The 7,448-nt window shown below is 48.4% G+C and overlaps 1 pseudogene; it reads left to right on the top strand.

Moving 5' to 3' along the window:
- The first annotated feature begins 1,411 nt into the window (after positions 1-1,411).
- On the top strand, positions 1,412-6,981 carry LOC147094295 (syncytin-2-like; annotated as a pseudogene).
- The last annotated feature ends 467 nt before the right edge of the window (positions 6,982-7,448 follow it).

The raw sequence follows: 7,448 nt of genomic DNA, 5'->3' as shown, positions 1-7,448 counted from the left end.
AGATTGTGAAGGGGCTTGATCGGGTGGATGCGGTGAGGATGTTCCCAATGATGGGTGAAACTAGAAGTAGGGGGCATAATCTTTGAATAAGGGGCTGCTCTTTCAAAACTGAGATGAGGAGAAACTTCTTCACTCAGAGGGTAGTAGGTCTGTGGAATTTGCTGCCCCAGAAAGCTGTGGAAGCTACATCATTAAATAAATTTAAAACAGAAATAAACAGTTTCCTAGAAGTAAAGAGAATTAGGGGTTACGGGGAGTGGGCAGGAAATCGGACATGAGTCTAGGTTCGGATTGGTCATGGCCCTGTGGGTGGCGGAGCGGGCCCAGGGGCCGTGTAGCCTGGTCCTGCTCCTACTTCTTGTGTTCTAATTCTGTGTTAGATTTCAGGAGATGGTTCTATTCACAGGGATTAGTGGAGACCTCGGGAACAGGCTGCCAGCTAGGAGTCCTTCAAGAGTAAATTGGGCCTGTTCCTGGCTGGGGTGGAGATCACCTTTTACAGAAGGTAAGTACTGCAGGAAATACAGGGACAGAGTGATCTCCTGGACGAGTTTCGATCGCCTAGATGGGTCGGAGAGGAATTTCCCAGATTTTTTTCACCCAAATTGGCCATTGGGTTTTTTATCTGGTTTTTCGCCTCTCCCAGGAGATCACATGGGTTCGGGTGGGATGGAGAGTGGAAGTAGATTTGATGTTAGGATCAGATCAGCCATGATCTTATTGAATGGCGGAGCAGGCTCGAGGGGCCGATTGGCCTACTCCTGCTCCTATTTCTTATGTTCTTATGTAAACTGTCTGTCTCCGTTTTAAATCTATTTAATGTTGCAGCTTCCACAGCTCTCTGGGGCAGCAAATTCCATAGATTTACCACCCTCGGAGTGAAGAAGTTTCTCCTCATCTCAGTTTTGAAAGGGCAGCCCCTTATTCTAAGATTATGCCCCCTAGTTCTAGTCTCACCCATCAGTGGAAACATCCTCACCGCATCCACCCGATCAAGCCCCCTCACAATCTTATATGTTTCGATAAGATCGCCTCTCATTCTTCTGAACTCCAATGAGTAGAGGCCCAACCTACTCAACCTTTCCTCATAAGTCAACCCCCTCATCTCTGGAATCAACCGAGTGAACCTTCTCTGAGCCGCCTCGAGAGCAAGTATAGCTTTTCTTAAATATGGAAACCAAAACTGCACGCAGTATTCCAGGCGTGGCCTCACCAATACCCTGTATAACTGCAGCAAGATTTCCCTGTTTTTATACTCCATTTAAAGGGACACCCACCCCTTCACATTTAAAGGGATACCCACCCCCTCCACATTTAAAGGGACACCCACCCCCTCCACATTTAAAGGGACTACCTCCCCCCCTCTCATGTCCTCTACTGTGGAGGAGGAATTCCTGGAGTGTTTACAGGATGGTTAGACTGGGTATTGTGGAAACGTGAATAAAATGGACAATGAATTGGCTTACAAAAATGGTTTGGATGTGGAAATGGGAATAAAATGGGCAATGAATTGGCTTACAAAATGGCTTCACACAAGGAAAGTCTAGATTAGATTAAAAAGCAGCCCCAGCTTTGCAAAGTGCAAAAGCTAGCAGCACAGAGAGAATCTGCCTCAGCCTGAGGCCAAGTGTTAACGAAGTGCTAACGACCAGGTCAGGGCCACTGAAAAAGCCGAACTGCTGACTAGAGAATGATTGACTAGCCATTGTTCGGTGCCCACAGCAGTGAGGCAAGTCAGGACTTGCCTGCCAGACTGAAGACCAGATCATGGTCAAACCGAAAGGGCTTGAGTGATTCCCATTGGAGAACGCTTGTTGCCAGGGAAGTGATGTAAGGAAACACTTGTTGCCAGGGAAGTGATGTAGTGACCCTTGTCCAACGGTATAATAGGGGCTTCCCCACAGGTATTCTCTCTCTTAGCCAGAAGGCGTGTGGAACATCAAGAGGGTCAGACATCTCCCAGGGACGTAAATGCTGGCACCACGTGTCTAACCCGGTGTGACCCTCGGGACACGAATGTACTGTCGATATGCTGTGTGACCACTCCGAACAGTAATGAATAAAATGATGTTGTTTTAACTCTCCGAACCCTCGAGCCTGGAATTCTTCGTACTACGGAACTCAAGAAGAGGACCAGAAAAACCCGGTTCTTACAACTTGGCGTAGTCGGCAGGATCGCAAGACATCAAGAAAGGGGAAAAAGGTAAGCACTGGAATTTATTGTGCCCTTTTTGCACCCTGTCTCTGCGATCTTTATTGAACGAACCAACCGGGTAGCGTACCCTCTGGCTGGCGGTTAACGGAGCACAGGTCCCATTGCTAGCTAGCACGCGGCGGAGTCCGGGACGACTCTAGTCTATTTTAAACTTATTCGTTAAGTCTACCACCTGTGCACAGGTCCCATTGCTAGCTAGCACGCGGCAGAGTCCGGGACGACTCTAGTCTATTTTAAACTTATTCGTTAAGTCTACGACCTGTGGCAACATGACGGAACCAAGTAGAAAACCAACGACGGAAAAAGGAGGCAGAGCCCCTCCTGAGACCACGTTAGAAGAAATAGTAATCCAACTCAAGCAGTATATAGAAAGTACATTCGATGTCCCACAACATGAATATAATATCGAACAAAAATTTGGTGCCTCAAAAGGACAATGGTCCCTTGATGATATAAAAAGAGCATGGGGCAAGACCACCCGTATGAAAGGAGGGAAAAGAAAAACGGGCTGGGTATTGGCCACCTTGAAACAGTGTAGGCAGAGAGGAGAAATAACTCGGAAGGCGGCAGAGGCCAAAGAAAAAGAACAAAAAACAGCTCTCCATGAACAGATAACAAAATACAAAACCGAGTTAGAGAAACACCAAAAATGCCTTGAAAAAGCAAACGAAAGAGCAGAAAAGTGGAAGGCAAAAACCAAGAAGGAAAGGGAAATACACAGGGAAAGTCCCGGAGTGGTGACGATTACTCCGACGCCCTTGTATCCTACCTATCCTGCAGTGCCCCCTACAGCCCCTCCGGCATATGAACAGCCCACGCTCCAACCCCGATCAAACGAAGCCCATATTGCTATAATACCCCTCTTACGGACTCATCAGATGAAGAAGATATAACCAAGAAACCACCCCCCTGCCTTGCCCCCATCAGGTTACAAAAACATGAAGTAGGCGGCCGAAATCTCCGAATTTATACCTATTACCAGGTTATAGCAGTAGTAGTTAGCGCAAGAGAGTCGGCCGCCCTGACGGCAATAGTAAATATGGCCGTCACCGGACGAGCAAACGCCCTACTTAACGCAGCCAGACAAAGCATCGGGGCCACGGCGCATCGGGCTCAGTTCGCCGGTTCCAGTCCAGCTGGAGATTTGCGTTTTTGAATCCAAGCACCTTACGGAGAGGGAGGAGGGAGAGCGAGTGAAAGCAAGATCCCAACATACAGGAGAGAGAGAGAGAAAGCGGAGAGAGCCCTTCTTCCAGTCCTAGCCATGTCTGCGTTCGCCTGCCACGATTACTTCGCCGCCGAGTGCTTGATGTCCATTTCCAGCGAGGCGGTGTGGCGCGCCGAGCATGCGCAGGAGATCAGCATCTTCCCGCAGCGCATCAGCCAGGGCTCGAGGGCCAGCTACTTCATCCCCGAGCCCGGCGGGAAAATTATCGGTGTTTTTAAAACTAAAAATGAGGAACCGTATGGTCAGCTGAACCCTAAATGGACCAAGTGGCTGCAGAAGCTCTGCTGTCCGTGTTGCTTTGGCAGAGACTGTCTTGTCCTCAATCAGGGCTATCTGTCGGAAGCTGGGGCCAGCCTGGTGTACCAGAAACTGGGGCTTAACATAGTACCGAAGACTAAGGTGGTGTATTTAGCAAGCGAGACTTTTAACTACAGTGTAATCGACCGAGGCAAATCTCGGGGAAGAAACTGGCTCTCGAGAAAGTGCCGAAAGTTGAGCAGCAGAGGGCTGAGACACGGGAACTACCCTTACACAATCCCGAAATGGTCCTTTACACGGATGGGTCATCCTTTGTGGAAAAAGGAACCCGATTGGCAGGGTGGGCGGTTACAACAGAATTCGCAGTAGTACGAGCAGGAAGTATGGGAGGAGGGGCCTCAGCACAACAGGCAGAACTAGTCGCCCTCACCCAAGCCTGTCTCTATGCTCGAGACAAGACGGCCAATATATATACCGATTCTAGATATGCTTTTGGCATCGCTCATGACTTTGGACAACTATGGAAACAAAGAGGTTCTCTGACAGCTGCAGGTTAAACAACAGCTCACTAAGTATCACTCTGAAGGAGTGCCATGGCCTCAGGCCCTACCCCTTGTCCTATGTAGTATTCGAGCCACCCCGAATAGGACCACTGGACTCAGCCCCTATGAGGTCGTTACCGGTAGACCAATGTCGCTACCCGGAACAATAGATCTACGTAGGGCTGACATTCATCTTCTAAGTGACACAGTACTAAAGTATTGCAAAGATCTAACAGATGCTGTCAGTTTTGCTTCCCAACAGGTCAGCGCAGCTTGGCAAGAACCCCCACCGGGAGGACACAGTTTAGTCCCCGGGCTACAAGTTTGGGTAAAGAAAATAAAGCCAGCCCCCCTGGAAGACAAGTGGGAAGGTCCGTATGTCATCCTGTTGACCACCGGAGCAGCCGTGAAAGTACAAGGAAAAAAAGCTTGGATACACGCGTCACACGTGAAAAGAGATACGGCAGGAGCTCCAACAGAAGAATAAATTGGACTTATTGTGTACCATGATTCCCATCAACATATTGCTAGCCATCTCCTTTACCCCTTTTCTAACATGGGTAGGAGGTATAGAGAATAACTTATTTTATCGGACCCACCTACAGATACACGGAAACCGGAGTGTATGCTACCCCCTGGCCACATCAGTGGAATCCTTGTTTGCAGCCACACCAGGTTGGCAACCCCTCCCACTATATACCGCCAACACAATGAAACAGACATGCGAGGGCCAGACGGGTCAATATAGCCAGGGCGTTCGGGGGCAATGCGTGCAGCTAATAAGCTCAACAGACCCCGGTTGCCGAGGGCTCGTGGGTGAGAATTGCACAACGTCAGGTAGCTATCCCCTGTGTTTTACGGGTAAGGGATGGGGATGCATATATGCCCTTGTCCCCCAGGACAATACCTGCATACAGCAACAATGTGCCCGACACCACTGTCAGGTACACAGGGGCCAGCTGGCCTGTACATGCGAGGAACAAAGGTGCTTTAATGTCACAGCAGGAAGACAATTCATTTGTGGTCAGTGTAACGGGACCCATGTATCATCCGGTAAATGGATCTTCCCATTTGATACATTCCAGCTGTCCGGGTCTGGGGGAAACTCAAATGACCCCCTTAACTATTATTAGACACAGTTTGCGAAGGTTGATAACCGGGAGGTCAAATGTTACCGAGCGAAGCACGGGTTTGCGTTCCTCCTCAATGGAACGTATACAACAGCGACGCCAAAACTCCCCTCTCTCTTCGCAGTAGGAGTAATCGCCCCCGTAGCTGTTCCCTGCCCCACCAGTACACCATCCAGACGGAAACGCCTGGCAGTCTCCGAGGAGTTCTGTGTAGATTGGCGAGATCCGACCACACTGGGTAGCTCAGTAGGGTGGGGTATTCTATCGGCCATATCATTGGGAGGGGGCGCAGGAGTGATAGCAGCCAAGAATAGGAATTATCTAATGTGCGGAATCACCCTCCTGGGCAATAGCACCATTAAAGCATTAACCGCCATAAATAAGGAAATGGCAACCCTACGTCTTTTTAGCATGCAAAACCGATATGCTTTGGACTACCTCTTGGCACAAGAGGGAGGTGTGTGTATGATTATAGGAGACAAATGCATTACAAACGTCAATAGTGAGAGACAAAATATCCAAGACGCTATAGACAAGATTAAAAATCAACTGGCCGACTTCATTGAAGCCGGAGGGGGTGAAGGATGGTTTACATGGCTGAAAACATTGGGACAGAAATTACTGTATGGTTTGATTGTTATAAGTGGTGTAATTTTGGGAATTATTATTGTTGTAAATAGTATCAAATGTTGTATAAGTCGTGCAGGAGTTACTATACCCCCTCGCCTCTCCCGAATTAGGGTAGAAGTAGACGCAGCAAAGGAGGGGAAACCCCCAGAGGAAGCCTGTTTGGTCCTACACAGTTATCTGTACACTCGAAATTAAAACCCTTTTGGTTGTGTTCATGGCCAGAACACAAACAAAACGGAGCCACGGGGTATGGTCTTGATAAAGTGCACTATCAAGAGGATACCTTGTATATAATGATTCTTGTAGATTGTATAAAGAATCAAAGGGAGGGATGTGGAAACGTGAATAAAATGGACAATGAATTGGCTTACAAAAATGGTTTGGATTTGGAAATGGGAATAAAATGGGCAATGAATTGGCTCACAAAATGGCTTCACACAAGACAAGTCTAGATTAAATTAAGAAGCAGCCCCAGCTTTGCAGAGTGCAAAAGCTAGCAGAACAGAGAAATACCTGCCCCAGCCTGAGGCCAAGTATTAACGAAGTGCTAACGACCAGATCAGGGTCACTGAAAGGGCCTAACTGCTGACTAGAGAATGATTGACTAGCCATTGTTCGGTGCCCACAACAGTGAGACAAGTCAGGACCTGCTTGCCAGACTGAAGAACAGAGCATGGTCAAACTGAAAGGGCTTTAGTGATTCCCATTGGAGAACGCTTGTTGCCAGGGAAGTGATGTAACAAAACACTTGTTGCCAGGAAAGTGATGTAGTGACCCTTGTCCCAAGGTATAATAGGGGCTTCCCCACAGGTATTCTCTCTCTTAGCCAGAAGGCGTGTGGAACATCAAGAGGGTCAGACATCTCCCGGGGATGTAAATGCTGGCACCACGTGTCTAACCCGGTATGACCCTCGGGACACAAATGTACTGTCGATATGCTGTATGACCACTCCAGACAGTAATGAATAAAATGATGTTGTTTTAACTCTCCGAACCCTCGAGCCTGGAATTCTTCGTACTACGGAACTCAAGAAGAGAACCAGAAAAACCCGGTTCTTACAGTGCACACTGTTCAGCACCATTCGAGACTCGTCAGATACTGACGCAGTCCGTGTCCATATGCAGCAAGACCAGGACAACATTCAGACAGGCAAGTAACATTCGCACCACACAAATGCCAGGCAATGACCATCTCCAACAAGCGAGACTCTAACCATCTCCCCTTGACATTCAATGGCATTACCATCGCTGAATCCCCCACTATCAACATCCTGGGGGTTACCATTGATCAGAAACTGAACTGGACCAGCCATATAAATACTGTGGCTACAAGAGCAGGCCAGAGGCTGGGAATTCTGCGGCGAGTGTCTCACCTCCTGACTCCCCAAAGCCTTTCCACCATCTACAAGGCACAAGTCAGGAGTGTGATGGAATACTCTCCACTT

This window comes from Somniosus microcephalus, unplaced genomic scaffold (assembly GCF_052327205.1).
Source record: "Somniosus microcephalus isolate GS21.2 unplaced genomic scaffold, FLI_Smic_1.0 unresolved_chr1, whole genome shotgun sequence".
In the NCBI taxonomy this organism is placed as follows: Eukaryota; Metazoa; Chordata; class Chondrichthyes; order Squaliformes; family Somniosidae; genus Somniosus; species Somniosus microcephalus.
The sequence above is the reverse complement of the archived record's forward strand: the minus strand, read 5'-3'. Positions and strand labels throughout refer to the sequence as shown.